This window comes from Gymnoscopelus microlampas (genome assembly GCF_963454915.1).
Source record: "Gymnoscopelus microlampas genome assembly, chromosome: 12".
In the NCBI taxonomy this organism is placed as follows: domain Eukaryota; kingdom Metazoa; phylum Chordata; class Actinopteri; order Myctophiformes; family Myctophidae; genus Gymnoscopelus; species Gymnoscopelus microlampas.
The window spans coordinates 5,497,704-5,517,225 of NC_139949.1; the positions used below are offsets into that span (position 1 = coordinate 5,497,704).

The following is a 19,522-nucleotide window of genomic DNA, read 5'->3' on the forward strand; positions in this document are numbered from 1 at the left end:
AGGACCTACGGTTCAAGAGTTACAGGCCAAAACGTAAAAGGGGGCTGTTATAGCGCCACCATGAGGCCGAATGGTGTGATATTTTTTCTAATAATTTCGGACTAAATTATGAACCTTCCCTCCAAATCTGGTAACTCTAGCTCTTACGGTTTTTGAGAAAAAAATACTTGAATTTGAGTTTTTTCACTTTTACATTAAAGCGGAAGGGGAAATTGAATGCACTAATAAATCAATATCAATAAAACTATGCAATCAATCTCTTAGCAAAATACAAGCACACGATTCCCGGTGAAGCCGGTCATTTTGTTATATGGCACTAAATTGGGAAAAATAAACTGTGGGAGGTAGGGCTGCACGATATGGACAAAAATTCATATCTCGATATTGATGCCAAATATTTCGATATCGATACGATATACGATATTACCGTTCAAATGTCATATTCTATATTTCAAGTGTTGCAACGTCAAATTCTTCAAAAAACTGACAAGTCAATATCACTTGTCACATTGTAAGTGCTATTGGGTTCACACCAGGCCTGGAATTTTGTCATTTTAGGGGCAAGGCCACTTGGCCTTTGGTGTTGAATTTTTTTTTAGGGCACAAAGGCCAAATGCCAGGGCAGGAAGGACCAAAAAATATTTAGAAGTCCAAATAAATAATTAATGTAATTTGAGGGTTAAGGATGATTTTATTTTAATATATTATAAGAATAGTATAACTATCTGTGAAATATAACCCATTTATTTCACAAAATAATGTTTAGTTGGTCTCAATATATGTCACATTCCGCCCTGGACTTCACTGACTGAAGAAGGGGTCACATTAATCACATTAGATTCACAGATTAGAGATTTTATGTATTTGTAATTTGTTGTTGTTTTTTTTACATTTATTTTCATTAAAATTAAATGTGATTTAACTTGCACTAATAATGACTTAAGTTGATGTTTCACTAGTTAAAACATAGTATTTCTTAATTATTGATAATAATTATAGCTTGTAGATTGGCTATTTTCATCATTTTAAATTGTTTTTAAATAATTAAAAAAAGGAACATACAAGGTTTCCACCCGACAGGGGCAATACATAGCCAATATATGGTTCTGTATCAGTATATGAGTCAGTTTTAGCAGATGTCATTCTAATTGTCTACTATGACTGCCTATGAATTTCATTGGCCTGGGTAGGTCACCCTGGCCTGGCGGGGATCTGCCCTGCTGCGCACACTCCGCACAGCAGTACAACAAGGTGAAAGCAATTTAATCTAAACGACTAACGAGGGCTGTGTTGCGCACCAAAACGGGCTCAAACAAACTGTCACATTCTAGCTGCTGAAATAAACTTTCCATTTAGATCATTGTTGACAAACTAACAGAACATGGATGTTGTTTGAAAAAGGATTATTTATTTCTTGTCCATCAAAGAGGTGAGGTCACTCTACTCTTGTTTGATATTGATAGCCTAAACTTTTAATTTGTTTATATTATATTAAGACTCTCATAATTGTGGGATTTCGCTGTATTTTGTTAAATGTATTAAACTATATTTTGGTGTTGAAAAAAAACATGGGGCACATCGTTCGGTAGGCTACTACGGAATCCTCGCTCGCTCTCTCTCTCTCTCGCTCTCTCTTTCTCTCCCTGTCAAAAGCATTGCTTGATCCGCAGCATTTTAAACTGGAATATAGGCTACAAATCAAACCTACCAACCTCAACCAAAGGCACTGACTGCCTGGTGTCTTAAAAAAATTTAGGACTATTCACAGGAAAATCGCGCATAGGATAAACGGTGAAATCAGCTTCTGGCTGCGCAGCTGACACACACACACACACACACACACACACACACACACACACACACACACACACACACACACACACACACACACACCCCAACAGGCGCATGAAAGAGAGGGAGAAACGGAGGGTTGGTTTATTTACTGGCTAAAATAAAGGGATGTTGCTCGCTTTAGCAGTGGATGAGCGGGGGGATTTATATCGCCGATATTGTAGCCTTTTGCGATACTGACATTGCGCACGTTCATACCGCGATAGCGATACGATAACGATATATCGTGGTTGCCCTGTTAGGGCAACCACACTAATAATCTACTTTGTGTCTCCTACCGGATACATTAGCCGGTAGGAGACGGGAATCAAATTATTAGCTTAGGAATGCGACAAAAACAAAAAAGAATCCATGGATTCAAGGCTTCATAGGGTGTGCAATTGACAGAAAATAAGTCATTTTTTGGGTGAACTCCTCCTTTAAGTGTTGTGGTGGTCTTGTACATTAGCTTTGAGTCAAGTTAATGGGTCAAGTATGAGAGAGAAGTGGCAGGTACACTGCTGGAGTCCCTCAAACCACTGGTGCTCTTGGAAAGAAAAATGTATCAAATGGAGGAAAAAGTATGTCCAAAAGCATACAAAATGATGTGAGGTCAAAATGACAGCTTATGGTCAAAACCTTATTTTCTTTGCCTTGTGTAAATTATAAACATTTTAAATGAATACAGACAGTTTTAGGAAAAGTCAGGGAACACTAAGAGTAGGGCTGCACGATTCTTGCTAAAATGAGAATCACGATATTCCTCCATAAGAATTGAGATCACGATTCTCACACGATTCTCATCGTTTCAATGAAAATATTTATTGCACTCTTACTCTTAGACATCACCTGAGTACAATGAATTTAAACAGACAACATTTGTCTCTCTTGTAACAAAAATATAACTTTGGTCTGTACTGTAGTTGCTGAATACTGAACAAACATTACTACATTCAAAATGTACCTGGAGCCAACTACTGTGGCTTTAAACAAAGTGCTTGACTTAAACTCAAAGTCTCTCTGGAAACAAAACATACAGTAACTAAACTAAAATAAAGATATTGCTGCTGCCTGAGTGCTGAACATAAAAAATAGATTTTTTTGCAGCATTATATTCACAAAATTTAAGCTTTGCAGTAGTATCATCTGTCCACAGTGGACACTGGACACCCAACTACTGTACAACAACATCAACCTGTTTGTTACAGGGAGGAATGCACTTAAGTGACTCAAAATACCTCACCACAGTGCTGAATATAAAAAGAAAAGTCACAGCTTTAGAATAATAATATAAAAAAAAGCCTAGCCGGCTAGCACCCAGTTCAACTACTGCACTTAAAGGAGCTACACCATGAATTTAAAAAAATAATAATAATATTTGATATCATATTGTTTATGTCCCTCAAACGTTTTTCAAAAGGTTTGAGCCTAAATCAAGCCTCAGATATACTCATTCCAACTAACTTCTCTCTGGCTTATAAAGCACTTTCACCTGCAATACCACATTGTCCTGTTTGGCACGGGGCGCTATTGAGCCAGTTTGTATGCATGTTATGTCCTGGTTCTGTGTGGAAAAAGTAAAAAAAAAAAAAAAGTAAAAAAAAAAAAAAAAAATTTTTTTTGATTTTTTTTTTTTTGTTAGAACTGAAAAACGGGAGGAATTGTTCCCAGACGTGACGTAGGGTGGGGGAACAAATCTGACGGACTGTTTTCAGACCAATTTACATAAAAAACACAGATAGCCTATGAAAGCCTGCATGCTCGAAGTCGGGTATTTGTTGGAACAGAAGAGAGGTGGGGGAGACCAAAAACACACAAAAATGAAGAAAAAGTTAAAATTCATGGTGTAGACCCTTTAAAGGTTCTTGTACTGAAAAAAACATAAACTTAAACAAAGTGCTAGACTCCACTGAGTAGTAATGTCACTGAATCAAAAGGATTAACTTAAATACTGCAGTCAGTGCTGAATATAAAAACAGAACAGAACATAAAGCTACTGCACTCTAAGATTCTTGGCTAAGAACACCAACATGTCGACATTCTGAGGCTTCAGGGAGGAACGCTGGCAGGTTACAATGTTCCCCCCTGTACTGAAAGCCCTTTCTGAAGGGGTACTGGTCGCAGTAATACATAAGTATTTCCTGGCCAGTTTGGACAAACTTGGGTATTGTCCCTTGTTGTTGTTCCACCATGTTAAGGGGTCATCTTCGCTGTCGATATTTCTGGAGAGTAGATAGGCGCCTAGTTCCATGTCGACAACTTGCTCGACTTCAGGTCCAGCTGCAGCTGCCTCGTTCCCCCTTGCTACTTTAAAATAGCTGCCTAAAGTCTTTCTCTTCTTCCCACCAGGGGGGGGCGTGGCACTGGAGGAAGCTGTGGTGGGAGTGAGGCTGAGATTCTCCTTGAAAAGGGAAAATAGAATTTAATAAAAAGGTTAACCTTAATATTCTACACTTGATAACGTAAGTAATATCTTAGCAGTTAAATACTAAGGTTGATAAACTAAATCAATTTTCCCAATTCATTTAAACAATTTAATATAAACAGTTACCATAGTAACGATGCTAGTCATCTCATCCTTCAGTCTGGTCTTGACAGTGATTTTGTTGTCCTCGCTGACATAGTCCAGTTTGAACCTTGGATCCAGACTCGTAGCTATTACTATTTAACGGAAGTTAGGGGCGGGCATAATGGACCGTGAATGGGGCCCTTAGTCTCCCTCTCTTTCTGTGTCTGTCTGCATCTATCTTTCTTTTTAAGAGTTTGTTGATTTGTGTCATTCTCAGGAAGGTGATGAAGACCCCAGTCAAAGACATGAGCAGATATCTGAGCCTGTTTTATTGACACAGGTGAGATAAACTAGAGAATTATACACCATTCTGTGCTTCTCTCTCTCTGTCGGTCTCTCTCTCTCTATCTGTATCTATCTTTTTTTAATGGTTGATTTGTCTTAAATCTCAGGAAAGTGATGAACAGCAGAGATCAGAGCCTGTCACATTGACACATGTGAGACAACTACAGTATTATACAACCTGTCTGTCTGTCTGTCTGTCTGTCTGTCTGTCTGTCTGTCTGTCTGTCTGTCTGTCTGTCTGTTCGTCTCTTCTGTCTACTTCTCTCTATGTCTCCCTCTCTTTCTGTGTCTGTCTGCATCTACCTTTCTTTTTAAGGGTTTGTTTATTTGTGTCATTCTCAGGAAAGTGATGAAGATCCCAGTCAAAGAGATGAGCAGAGATCTGAGCCTGCGACATTGACACAGGTGAGACAAACTAGAGTATTATACAACCTTCTGTGCTTCTCTCTCTCTCTCTCTGTCGGTCTCTCTCTCTATCTGTATCCATCTTTTTTAAGGGTTGATTTGTCTTAATTCTCAGGAAAGTGATGAAGACCCGAGTCAAAGACAAGAGCAGAGAGCAGAGCCCGTAACATTGATACAGGTGAGACAAACTACCACATACACATTTATGAGGTTAATTAAAGTATTTGGTATGACATGAAATTATCATGCAAATCCACTCATTCATTTCTGCAGTTCATTGAAGTGTACATATACTTTCTGCCCATCTCATTTTTTTAGTTTGTTGTGTGTGTTATGGCTTCCATTAATGTTTTAGTGCCAAGTACAGTAGACTAAAACAAGCATGTAATGGGAAAGTGAAAGCATACAATAAATACAGTGCTTCTTTTTCTATTATTTAAGGACAATGTCCCTCAAGAAATAGAGGACCACTTCCATTAACTAACGGAAGGACAAAGTTGTATCTCTATCCTCTCCTTTGCATTGAGGCACAACACTACAGGTGTATTGACGGAAGACCTGCTGAAACTTCTACTGTTACATTCTGCTGGGACAAGTGCAGTTCCAGCAAGCAAGTATTTTTTGGAGAAACCATTGGCTCGTCTTGCAGATGAATTTCAACGCCATCATTACTGCAGAGTATGTACTATGTACCTTGGCACTTCACAATCTCAAGAAGAAACACTTACATGTGTGTCATGTTCCTCATCCACAACAGTGAAAGCGAGTTTAGATAAAGGACATTTCTTTCTCACTATTCCACTAAAGGATCAACTGAAAGATATTCTTGAGAATCAGGGTATGCATCTCTGTTTCCGTGCTGATGATAGTAGTAGACATGGGGTCAATGATCTATGTGATGGCACCTTATATCAGGCTTTGAAATCAAACAGTGAAGAGGATTTCCTGTCCCTTACTTTTAATTGTGATGGTGTACCAGTCTTTAAGTCCTCTAAATTTAGTATTTGGCCAATATTGTGTTGTGTCAATGAGATCCCCCCTGAGAGTAGAGATAAACACGTACTCTTATGTGCTTTGTGGTTTGGATCAGAAAAGCCAGACATGTCCTGCTTTTTCAAACCATTTGTGAAGGAATGTACCAATCTTTCAGAAGCTGGTTTTGAGTGGCAGCATCCTAGTGATCAGTCATGGAGACATGTGAAGGTGCACCCTTTGTGTTGTGTGTGTGATGCAATAGCAAGGCCGTTAGTACAGAATTTCAAGCAGTTTAATGGCGAATATGGCTGTGGAGTCTGCCTTCACCCTGGGGTGCAACTGAGGAAAGGACAAGGGAACGTGAGGGTTTACACCTGCCCAGATGAAAAACCAAGTGACAGAAATCATGAAACCACAGTAGAAATAGGACAAATTGCTGAAAGAGAAGGGGTCCCTATATTTGGCATAAAGGGCCCATCTGCCATTGTAGATTTGCCAAAGTTTGATCTGATCAATGGGATGGTCCCCGACTACATGCACTGCGTGTTGCTTGGCGTGTGCAGACAAATGGCCACTTTATGGATTGATTCTAAGAACTATTCTGAGCCATGGTACATTGGCACACAAACCGCTATCATGGACAGACACCTCTTGTCTATAAAACCTCCAGGTAGTGTTGCTCGAGTTCCAAGATCTCTTACAGAACGCAAATTCTGGAAAGCCCATGAGTGGCAACACTGGCTACTGTACTATAGCTTGCCAGTTCTGAAAGGCATAATTCGATTCCTCAGAAGTATCACTCTCATTGGGCATTACTGATAGAGGGCATAAGCATTATGTTGGGATCTGAATTGACTGCTGAACAGATAAATCACGCCCATGATTCATTAGTGTACTTTGTTGGAGGTGTGCAGTCGCTGTATGGGCAAGAGCACATGACATTCAACGTTCATTCACTTCTGCAAAAAAGTGTTGTGCATTGGGGTCCTTTGTGGGCCCACTCAGCCTTTATGTTTGAAGATTTCAATGGTTACCTTTTAAAGCAAGTGAAAAGTAGTCAAGCTGCACCCCAACAAATATGCAAACGAGTGGCATTTTCCCGTGCTTTCCCCCGTTTAGCAAAGCAATTACTAACAAATGCACCCGCATTTGTTAAAGATTTCTGTAATGACATGAGAAATGGAAATCGGCATGTAAAGAAATTTGCCAAATTCAATCAAAGTCACTGCCCTTGGTCCACCAAATGTGAGATTAATATCACTGTATGATCAAGCTGCCCTCCACAGAGAGAGAGAGGTTCCCATAAACTCTAATGTGAATTGCTACAAGAGAATTGCTGTAAATGGAGAAGTTGTTCATGGTCATACCTACAACAAGACAAAACAAAGAAAAAACTCTATTGTGCTTTTGAAGGATGGGAGTATTTATATAGTCTCACACTGTATTAACCTTGGTGATCAGTGTTTATATGCCATAGGAAAGTATGGTACTGTAATTGCACAGTGCAAAAGTTAGCCAGAGGTTCTGCTATCAGAACTTCACTGAGCTACATGTCAACTGTCCACTTTCCCACAGGCTTACACACAGCCATAGACGCTACTCTGATAGTTAAGACCATGTATGTATATTCAAATTCCACAGTCCAACCCGATTGTATGCCGGCTACTGCAGACCTATTACTGTAAATGAAAGAATGTTAAAGATATGAAATGAAATGAAAGAGATGAAATGAAATTAAAAATATGAAATGAATATGACATGAAAGTCTTGTTTATTTCTTTGTTCCTTCCGATGAAAATAATTAAAAATAATTCTACAGCAATACATGAGTGAATGTTTTTTTTTATTCTATTATAGCATTTGTATTTGGTTAATATTGAATACTGTACATTGCTTGGAGATGATGAACGTTTGCTGCACACACAATGACATAACATCTTAACTATTAAACCTATTACCATTTGTTAGATAATGATTGCCAATAAAATCTTAAAATAATATAGGAGTCATAAAATGTAAAAGGAAATACCTAAAACTCATTATTGTGTTATTTCATTGTAAGATTAGGTTTTGTTTTATCTGGATGTCTCTGTGACATACATATTCTGTATTGTATGGTTTTTATACAATGTCCTATCAGATTTTGGTTTCACTGATGGTTGCCCAACTCATATAAGTTTGACAACACACAAAATTACTAAGGATTATGTATGTGGATTTACTGTCATATACAGTTATTATAAGTTCCCAAATCATATGTTTACTTTTATGCTAATTTACTAAGGATATACAGTAGTATGTGGATTTACTGTCATATATAGTTCCTATAAGTTACAAAATTATATAAGTTTGACTGTACACAAATTTACTATGGATCTTATATCTGCTTTGACTGACTTATATATTAATTACAAGTTTCATGTAAAACATATACAAATTTTGTGAAATCTTTTCCGTATGGGAACAGCCACCGGCTTCACCAAACACACACAGAGACAGACGGAGAGAAAACAGTGAACAGAGTTGGAGGGAGAGACGTACGAGGCTCTGTCTGCAGTGAGATCACATCAAAGAACAGCAAAACCCCCAAAGCTTCAGGGCTGAAAGAGAGAACATTGTTTTAAATAGACGTGTAGATCCGTCAATGCCAATTCATTATGTATCCTGTATTTATGGCACAGGGAGAAAAAGCTTTCTTTAATTTGATGTGTTGCCAAATCTTCTGTGTTTAAAAGGCTTGGAACGTATTTGATTGTTTTGTTCTAATAAGCTCTCCAGGGATCAGCCTCCTCACTCCTTTAACTGGCTCATACTTCATTTCTCACTGTGTGCGCAAATCAAATGGAACGTCATTTGCGATTGAATTAACCCATTCAATCCGGCAAAGCATCTGTGTCATTTTAGATTTCTTTGGCTATTGAAAAATAGCAGATCTACAAGCTCATAGCGCGGCACTGAGTGCTGCGCTATGAGCTTGTGGTGGATCTGTTATTTTAGAAAAATCTTGAAAATGTGCGCAAATCTTTACAAGTGTCTTCTAAATCCTAACAGATTTTTGAAAGAATTTATGTTCTTATATCAGTGGTTCTCAAAGTTTTTCATGTCAAGGACCCCCCAAGATGATATGTATTTGTCCGCGGACCCCCATCTCAAAATATGTTGTTCCAAGGACCCCCAGAAGTACAGATCGGAGTTAAAAATGTTTGCTTTAGAACATATATATATATATTAAAAAGGTTTGCACAAAATGTCCACGATAAAAAAAAAGAATAGCAGATCTACAAGGTCATTTTTTTAATAGCCCAAATAAATCTTAAAATGACACAGATGTGTTCCTGGTCTTAACGTGTTAACAACATCTTGTTTTGACAAAACAAGATGGTAGATGAAGTAGTTTCCACCTGGGAACAGGAACACGATGCACCACTGTCCACTAGGACCAAAGAATGAAACAATGAAACATTTCATATTTAAACCAAACAAAAACAAAAACAAATCACATGAGAACCAGGAGAAACACATCTAGACGAACACATCCACATTAAAACAATGTTTAAAATGCTCACCGCTACAAAAGGTTGTGTTTGGGTCGAGTGACAGGAAGGTCTTGTCAGGTTGTGAATGACATATAAATAGGGTCTTCAACAGGGCAGCGGATAACAGCTTCAAGGCAGGAACAAACATTGTGGCTAAATAGTCTCTTTAGCTCTATTCACAGCCCCCCAAAAAACACAATGGACATTAGTGTTGATTTAGAAACCCTTACAGGAATCAGTTTTATTTTATTCTGGATAACGTTTAAACTGAATTGAAAAGCAGGTCAAATATTTCTACTTGGTCAGTTACCAAGAAATCCCACTTCACTTGATTTAAGTCAAATGAAATAGGAATCATTTCACTTCTAAAATATAATATTCTCAGTAGTTTCTCATAAAATGTTGAAGATCAATTAACACAAACTAGCTCATGTAATTGCTAAAGGTTGCCGGTGTTTGAAGGATTGATTGAATTAAAAGTGCGCTGACCCCCCCAGCCCTGGACTGTATACGGAGCAGGTGAAGTGATCCAGGCCAACCCATGCTGAACCATGCCAGGCCTGACCAGCTCTACTCTTCTTCCAACAAGGCACTAACGGTCCTATTCAGGGACCACTTGGAGCAAACCGCTAGTTTCGGAGTGCGGACTAGGCAAGAGTCGTTGCCCCGCAAAATGTGGTATTCTGTGGTACTCCCCCGCCCCGCAAAACACCTGCGCTCCCCGTTACATTATGCATAGGTGTGGTTTGGGCGTTACAATGATAAAACCAATCACCGTGCCAGAAGCCATTGCCTTTAAGAGAAGACTGCGCTAGCCGTCATCCGCCGTCATCCCCGATCCAATATATGCTCTAGCCTATCTCCCCCTCTGCACTGTTGCCTGGTCTGATTATTATAAGCCACATTGGGCTTGTTTTCCTTCTTTTTTATTTTATTTATCCAAATTCATTTTTATATTAATTTGTAGCCTATTGTGTTAACAATAAGCGTGTCATATTAGTCAGATCCGGAATAGTATTATGAAACTTAAAGCCATTTAAAATATTTATACTATTGGTACACACCGGCTGCTCCCAAATAATTAATTACATCATGTTGCCACAAGGCTCCTACAGGCACCCATGGACCTCCAGCTGGTCGACCACAGGGCTGGGCGGTGGTACACTGACATACAGTAGCACATGGGTATAATAAATGGAACAGTTTTAGGAAAGGTCTATATGTACTCACTTTGGCTGTTATTGTTCTATTTCCACCATTCTAATGGATTCCAGGGGTGTGTAAACAGGGGTGTGAAGTTGCTCCATAGTTTCCTCTGAAGTGACGAAGTTAACTTATACATCCATATTGTCCCGTTATCTTTCATCATCCACCTTTGTTCAGTAACCCCGAACAGAGCTACACTTTAAGTTTACATCAATCATAGCCTCTCAAACCCAGACACATCTGCGATCCGCGGTTTGGGTGGGTTCGGGTCAATCAAATATAATTATTAATTAATATCGGATAAACCGCGGGTGAAATATTGCGGTAAATAAATTAATGACATCTAATAGCCTATATCTATCCATAAAATAGCTAAATCTCTACGTGCTTGTGTCTGTGTGAGTGTGTAGAGCAGTGTGCGATGCGATGACAAAATGCATTGATTTAGCCTATGGAATGTCGGTGCGTCTTTTTTCTTTTTTTTAAACCGGTGCTGCAGTGGTGGAAAAAGTACTCAAATTCTTTACTTAAGTAAAAGTACCGATACTGCAATATAGAAATACTCTGTTACAAGTAAAAGTCCAGAATTCAAAATTGACTTGAGTAAAAGTACAAAAGTATTGGCATCAAAATGTACTTAAAGTATCAAAAGTAAAAGTATTTGAAAAATATTTGAAAATAGCAGATCTACAAGCTCTCAACGCGTCCACCCTTGAGAGCTTGTAGATCGGCTAATTTCACAATATTTATCTGTGGAACCGAGTCAAACAAAATGGGGGGGGTCCCCAGTTAAAATATGGTTATTTTGGGGGGTCGATGGCCTGAAAAGATTGAGAACCTTTAACAGTAAACATGAACGTAGCGTTTACGTGGGGAATATAATAATAATATAATATATATAATATATTATATAATATTCACCCGCAGCATGGGTTTAACGACACAGCAGCCAAAATGAAAATCACACTAGATGATCCGATCATCTTATAAAAAATGTAAGTGCTTAAGATTTTAGCCCAAACCCAACGGGACCCGACCCGGGCCGGGTCGACGTTTTTTTTAATCCAAATAAATTCATATATTAATTCATTTGTAGCATATTGTGGTCCCAATAAGCAACGGCTTTCCAAGAGTATATGAAAGCCATTTAAAATAGTTATACTCTTACACAGCTGTTGCCAAATAATTAATCATCAGGGCAGAAGCGCAAAAGTAGGTCAAATCAATCAATCAGCCAGCTGTTTTCTGTCACTGCGCAGCACTCTTTAAAGTTTAAACCAACATGACATATAATGGATCTTCAGACAAATTGGATTATTTCTTCAAATGACAAGAGCAGGCAGCGGCAGTACGAGGTAACATTGGATGTCAATTCAATTCAATTCAATTTTATTATAGTGTCAAATCACAACAAGTTGTCTCAAGACACTTTACATGTAGAGAAGAGACCCACAATCCCACCCTGAACAAGCAATTTTTGCGACAGTGGCAACGAAAACTCTTTCCCATCAAACAAAGTAATCCGAACAGTTTTGTATGCTTATATTTTGCTTGCTGAAAGCATGATTTTATTAAGACATGCAGACAGCAATATGGAAAAAACGAAAATATCTCAATTAAAAGTATATTTCGTATAATAACCGAATATCATTCTTAAAATGGTTATGGGGCAGTGTATATATTTATATAGCCCTATTTGCTCCAAGCTGTTTTTTAAATAAAATATAGACTTTTGGAATAGGGTGGAATGACTCCTGTTCTTAACGAATTACCAAGATTTAATGCAGCAATTAAGCTTCTTTAGAAAAATGACTGACGGGCTGGGCTGGGTCTAATTTGTCAATTATTTGTCAAGCCGGGCTAAAATATTTAGGGGATATGAAAGCTCTAGTTAGTAGTTTGAAGTGCTCATGTGGCCTTATAGTTGCTTCTTTTTGTTTTCAGAGATGCGGTTGCTTATTTCTCAAGGCTGCATGGCAACGGGAGGCATGCGTTAATCCGACAGACCTTTTCTCCGACTATGTGGCATCCGCGTGCGGTTAGGGTTAGGGTGCGGGTTTGGTTCGGGTTTACTGTTTAATGTCGGAGCGTTAGGGTTAGGGTGCGGGTTTGGTTCGGGTTTACTGTTTAATGTCGGAGCACTGCGCTGTCGGAGGAATGCGCTGTCGGACTAACGTATTGCACCCCATGGCAACAACGCACAAAGCCATTGCAGTGTCTGTGTGCACTTGGCGGGTGGTTTGAGAAACGGGCGGGTGCTTTTAGAATCCACTATCCCCCCTCCCCAAGCCGTACCCATGTGTGGGTTGAGAATGGCAATGTGGGGGAGATAGCAACAACACGCCCACGGGCACACCTCCACGCGCAACTAACGGCGTCGGCATAATGGGGGACGGGGAGCGCAGGTGCTAGCAGGTGCTAGAATAACATATAGGGGGTGCGCAGCTCCAATTCTCCCTATTTAACGGTAGTAGGGGCGGGCATGTGGTCCTTGAATAGGACCCTAAGAGTTCATTCATGTTTATCATGAAGAGTGCTTTATGCATTTTAAAACCATCCACATCTCTGTCTGTTTCACACTCTCTCTGGGCAAACCTGTCTAGACTCCACAGCCCACAATGATTTACTTTGATTTGATCCATTTATAAAACACATTACATATAAATTAATGACTTATTTCAGTCCCTACTGACCGCATCTCTCTCCCTGTCTGCTGTCATGATATGTGAGTGGACTGGCCAGCAGGCTAGCCAGTACGCCGGCCAAGTGGCCAACCATACAAACACACTAACAGACAGACAACCAGCTGGTGAGAAAACTAGCCAACTGGCTAACCATTCAGCCATGCAGCCAGCAAGCTAGACAACCAGCCATCCGGCCGTCCATCCATCCGTCCATCCGTCCGTCCGTCCGTCCGTCCGTCCGTCCATCCATCCAGGGGAGGAGAGGAGGATACAGGGATGGATAGAGAGAATGATGAAGAAGAATTGAGGAACAGAGAGAACACATAGAGGTGATGAGGTGTGTGTGTGTGTGTGTGTGTGTGTGTGTGTGTGTGTGTGTGTGTGTGTGTGTGTGTGTGCGTGCGTGCGTGGGCGGCAGGGAGGGGGTAAAAAGGAATCAGTGTGAATTTCTCCATGGCTTCACTCAGGTGGTCAAGATGACTTTGGCACACACACGCACACGCACACGCACACGCACACACAGCACCTGTCCCATGGGGTCGGCTGGAAGACATAAAGGAGATTTGGGGGCGAACAGTGAAGGTGAGTGAAGCTGTGAAGTACTCATGCAGAGAGAGAGAGAGGGAGAGAGAGAGAGAGAGAGAGAGAGAGAGAGAGAGAGAGAGAGGATGTCGAAGACAAAATGAGATAGAGGAAAGAATGACAGAAAGAAAGAAAGTTCAAGTTGATTGAATCAGATCCATGAGACACTATCAATAGGGCTGGCAAAGTTCGCTTGGGTGGGGGAGTGATTTGGGGGGCGTGGCCAAGATTCACCATGTTGGTTGGGTCACTACCAGTCTACAGACCCATCCAACAAGGTACACTACTATATAGCTTGTACACACAGCGGCACATCCAAAGAATGACATCAACAATGTTAAAAGCCAACTGCAAAAACATACTTTCAAATGTATAAAATGTATAATCATTTGAAAATAGCAGATCTACAAGCTCACAATGCTTGTAGATCGGCTATTTTCAAATGGCCGAAATGTATGGGCTGAAGTGGTTACTGTATGTTTTGTAATAATAATCAAAATCTACAAAGTAACCACTGTAAGTCAACGTCACATGAAGGTGTCTTTTATTTGAAAACAATGTACATTTACAGGTTACTATGGGTATAAAAAAGGAACCTCATCAGGCTCAAAGAGGAGTAAAATGGTCTCTGCCCATCCATATAATGTGATCATTAACAGGTGAGGCAACTGGTGACCTGAGCCATCATCATCAGGATTCGGTTATATTTAATTTGCATTGAATGAAAGCACTGCATAATGATAGAATGGCCTATGCATTTTAGCCATGTGAAAGAATGCAGTGCTATTTGCATATAATCATTTTATGTAGAAAGACTATTTATTTTATTTGAAAACATGTACAGGTTACTATGTACATACAAAGGGAACAGATAATGTATCTACAGAGCATAACGTCATGTCTGCTTTTACTATGCAGAAGGGTACTATTAAAAATAGTTTCAGAACCACACTGGTGCACAAGATAGTCAGATCACAGCACGCTCAGACAACTTTGTCAAGGATTGTCATGTCCTCGCCCACTCCTGGTTTATGCTAGCCTGATTATCAGCCTGTTTGGAACCAGGCTAGGTGTATGCGTCAGAGTGATGGGTACCCGACCATTTAATATATGGTACTTGTTGCGTACCGTGCCTATAACCCTCTCTACATGGATCCTGATGTGTGCTATCTTGCGTGTTTCTTCCACGTTTTTTCTGTCATCTGCAGGCTGCCAGACAACCAAGCCATGCATCGTCTCTTCGTTACGTCGGGAGACCTGGCTGGCTTCCATTTGGGAATGCGGTGAAAAGTTAGTCTGTTGTCCATTTTAGCCCCTTTATTCTCAACTCCGCGATGGAACCGTTTTCATAAAACAATTCATTCCCATTTTGGCGAAACACTGCTGAAAGAACACCAACTACCAGGCTACTATTAGCGAACCTCCGAGTGAAGACCCCATGAGCGGGGGCGGGCTAGCCGCAGCCGTGGAGTGACACCAGCCTTGCCTGCCCAATTGAAGATATTTAGAGAAAAGGACAAAAATAACATAACAAATAAACTACTGTTACAAAATGATAGCCCTCTCTGTCATCTTATCTTAAGAAAGAAGAACGAGAACATTATTATGATTAAAAGGACATCATCAGCAGAGAGCAATTGTCTTTCTCCAAATAATGATACGTCTCTGTGCCTCAGTGTTTGCACATCAATCTGAGACCTATTGTCTGGTGTCTGAGCTGATAGACAGCTGTAGAACCAGTAATGCAACATACAGGAGAGGAAATGCCGCCTAAATTCCTCTATATCCAACTTCATCAGACCAACAGATGATATAAGATGTGATATAAACAGAATAATAAAGTGTATCGTGTACCTTTCTGTAACGCCACAGCTGGTTGCCTTTCATGCCATGACAGTCATAGAGGTTGACGGGGCTGTTGTGGGAGATGTCCTCTCTCCAACCAAACGTAAACACCTGCAGGAGAACACATTTAACCTCCAATAGATGTTTGGGCTCTTTAAGCATGTTGTGTTTGTGAAAACACTTTAAGATGCTTTGTTTGGAGTGGACGTGGTTGATTTAATTCTCTTCTATAGGCTCTATGCACAGCAACCATATTAGAAAGAAATTGGGCCTCTTCTTACTTCCTTCAAATGTTTTACCAATGATACTAAAGAAGGCTCTGTTCCATTCTGGTCAAACAGAGTCAGGGTTCTGATATTGTGCATGTTGGCTCACTGCTACACCAGTGGGTCTCAAAGTGTGGTCCAGGTACCCTCATGGTTCCTTGAAGGGGTTCCAAATGGACCCCTTACGGGTGTGTAACTCTGTGAATGTACAAATGGAACCAAATAATGGACCCTTACAGGTCCATTTGGTTCCATTTGTACACTCTCAGAGTTATGGGGGTCCTTGAAATATAAAGGGTTTGAGAACCACTGTGCTACACTAAATGGAACAGAGCCTTCATTAGAATCATTGGTAACACATGTGAAGGAAGTAAGGAAGAGGCCCAATTTCTTTCCAATATGGCTGCTGTGCATAGAGCCTATTGGTATCGTTGCTCTCTTAAAAAATGTCGAGTCTTTTTCTGACACATAACCATGTCGCTATTCATGTACTAGTGGAGTGGTGCTCCGCGGTGCCCCACCTCCAGTACACCCCTGCTCACGATTAAACATTCATGATATACAGTACATACAACATAGAACATTGGGCATATACAATAATTGTACCCACTACCTACCCACACTCATAGAAAGCTATTAACAGTAATCCTACATACTGCATATTTCACCTCTGTATAGCTGCAACATCTCTTCTAATAAATGTACTTGCTTATTAATGTAAGACTCCTATTCCAACTAGTCTTATTTTCTCTGTCTCTCTGAATCTGCTGCATCCGACCGGCTTCTACACAGGAAAAACAACACCAGTCGTGACCAGGCTGCCTGCCAGGGAGCTTGTTGTGATTTACAGTGAAGCTGCTTTTCAGTACAGAGTATAATACAGCAATTGAGATTAAACTGCAACACACATCTTCACATGACACTAATTAAAGTGTCAAAGCACAAAGACGCACTATTTCAACTGTGAGACAAAGAGGGGGCAAGTAAGACTTCAACTCTGCATTCACTACTCTGTTAAAACATGACATGGAACAAACACACCACATCACAACAACAACAAGACGCTTAGAGGCGTGTGTGTGTGTGTGTGTGTGTGTGTGTGTGTGTGTGTGTGTGTGTGTGTGTGTGTGTGTGTGTGTGCGTGCGTGCGTGCGTGCGTGCGTGCGTGCGTGCGTGCGTGCGTGTAATGAAATAACTCCACACAGGGAAGAGGAACTAAGCAGCACATGTCAGGTTTCAGAGTCATTATGTTCAATCAGGAGTCCATGGTCCCCTCATGTCTCTTAAACTCTTAAACTTAAAGAACCATACCATCATCAGTACATGTCACTATATTCACACTGTATCCTTAATGGGTTTATTTTTAGATTGTGTGTGTGTTTATATTTTCTCCACAGTCATTAAAATGCTACCGAATAATGAATAATCAAGTCACTGTTGGCTAAATAGGCACGATTAGGAAGTCATTCAATACTTTCAACTTGATTTTTCAAATCAATCTGCACTTTAAAATACATACAAAATACGGCAAAATAAATATCACTGTGTTGTCTCAAGCTCGTTTCAAAGTGTTTGCAAGGTCATTTTCAAATCCTAATGAAACAAACTTAAAACTTAAACAGTTGTACTTGGTTCTCACTTTGTACGTAACCATGGCGACCGCGTTTCTCATCACAAAGATTGCATTAGAGAAGATTGGAGTCTAGGTTACCATGGCAGCAGGGCTTTGTTTACATCATGATGGAGTTATTGAAAAACTGAGAATATGAGAAGTGGGATTACCTGCCAGAGGAAGTAGAAAACATATACCAGTAATACTATGAATCAATAAAGAAGGTTCACACCTGAACTTTCCTTTATGACATGTGTAATGATTGCTGGTGTTAAAGTTTTCAGATAGTGGTGGAAAAAGTACTCAAATGTTTTACTTACGTAAAAGTATTGATACTGCAATGTAGAAGTACTCTGTTACAAGTAAAAGTACAAAAGTATTGGTATCAAAATGTACTTAAAGTACCAAAAGTTAAAGTAATTAAAAAAAAAAGCAGATCTACAAGATCACAACGCGTCACGATGCAACGCCTTGTGAGCTTGTAGATCTGCTATTTTCAAATAGCCTTGGTATAAAATAGGGCTAAAGTGGTTAATGTATGTTTTTTTAAAGTAATCATTTATATCTATAACGAAAAAAACATCACATGGATGCACCTGGGACGTATCATCAGTGTTGTAGCCTGGGGTCATAGGATGTTTCGGGTCTCGCAACATACACCCTCGCCCAGGTGACCCAGCCAGGGTTGATCAAGCCCTGACTTACGTCCCAGGTAGCTACCCACGGTCAGTCCTAAATAGGGAAAGACAGGGCCACTCAATACGCTTGTCCAAAACTACTCTGCCAGGAATGGGGGAGAGGAACTGCTGGTACGTGGAGGGGCTAGGCTCTGTGGATGGCCTCCTGGCCGGACTCCTCCTCCGTCTCACCAGGTCTAGGACCTGTGCGTTGCACCAGACTCCCCCGCTCCAAACATTTCATTCTGGTGTGATGGTGTCTTGGCCCGTGGTGGTACTGCAGGCTCCCTTAGCGGCTTGCTTGAATGGCCCTCCTAAAGGCCTCACCGTGGATTTGTTGGGCTTCTTCCTCACGGAAGACGCAGACTGGGGCGCCAATCCAAACTGCTCCCGGATGCCGTCTACATTCCGGCTGTCACTCGTCTCTCCGGTGGTCACCAATCTATTCCTGGTTGTCACGTAGTCTATAAATTCCTATGAGCCACTATAAATAGAATAACTATAACGAAAAAAACATCACATGGATGCACCTGGGACGTATCATCAGTGTTGTAGCTTGGGGTCATAGGATGTTTCGGGTCTCGCAACATACACCCTCGCCCAGGTGACCCAGCCAGGGTCTGCAAAGTAACTATAACTAAAGTTTTCAAATAATTGTAGTGGAGTAAAAGTACAATATTTGCCTCTGAGATGTAGTGGAGTAGTAAAAGTATTGAAAATGGGAAATACTCCAGTAAAGTAAAAGTACCTCAAAATTGTACTTAAGTACAATACTTGAGTAAATGTACTTAATTACTTACACCACTGTTGCCAGGTATCCATGATAATAACATTGGCATTAGTGTAACCAGCCCAGCTAACAATCTCTGTTAAGACATGAAACCTGCAGCTCTCCCCATGATGTAAACTTCAATATGTGGATATCTACTGAATGTGTGGAAGCAAAGATACTCCACTGTTTAATATGTTGATATCTAATGTAAGGAAGCAAAGATACTTCACTGCTTTAATATGTGGATATCTACTGAATGTTTGGAGGCAAAGATACTC

General features: G+C 40.2%; 1 protein-coding gene across 4 annotated transcripts in view; it reads left to right on the plus strand.

Moving 5' to 3' along the window:
- LOC311056921 (polypeptide N-acetylgalactosaminyltransferase 10-like) overlaps positions 1 to 19,522 on the plus strand; it is a 527,855-nt gene that overhangs the window by 339,971 nt on the left and 168,362 nt on the right. The window contains exon 13 of one of the 4 annotated variants that reach the window (XR_014601929.1): positions 18,096 to 18,114. The exons of the other annotated variants lie outside the window; for them this stretch is intronic. The gene's annotated coding sequence lies outside the window, so the exon portion shown is untranslated. Of the gene's footprint in view, positions 1 to 18,095; positions 18,115 to 19,522 lie in introns of those variants that run through there. 4 annotated transcript variants of the gene reach the window in all.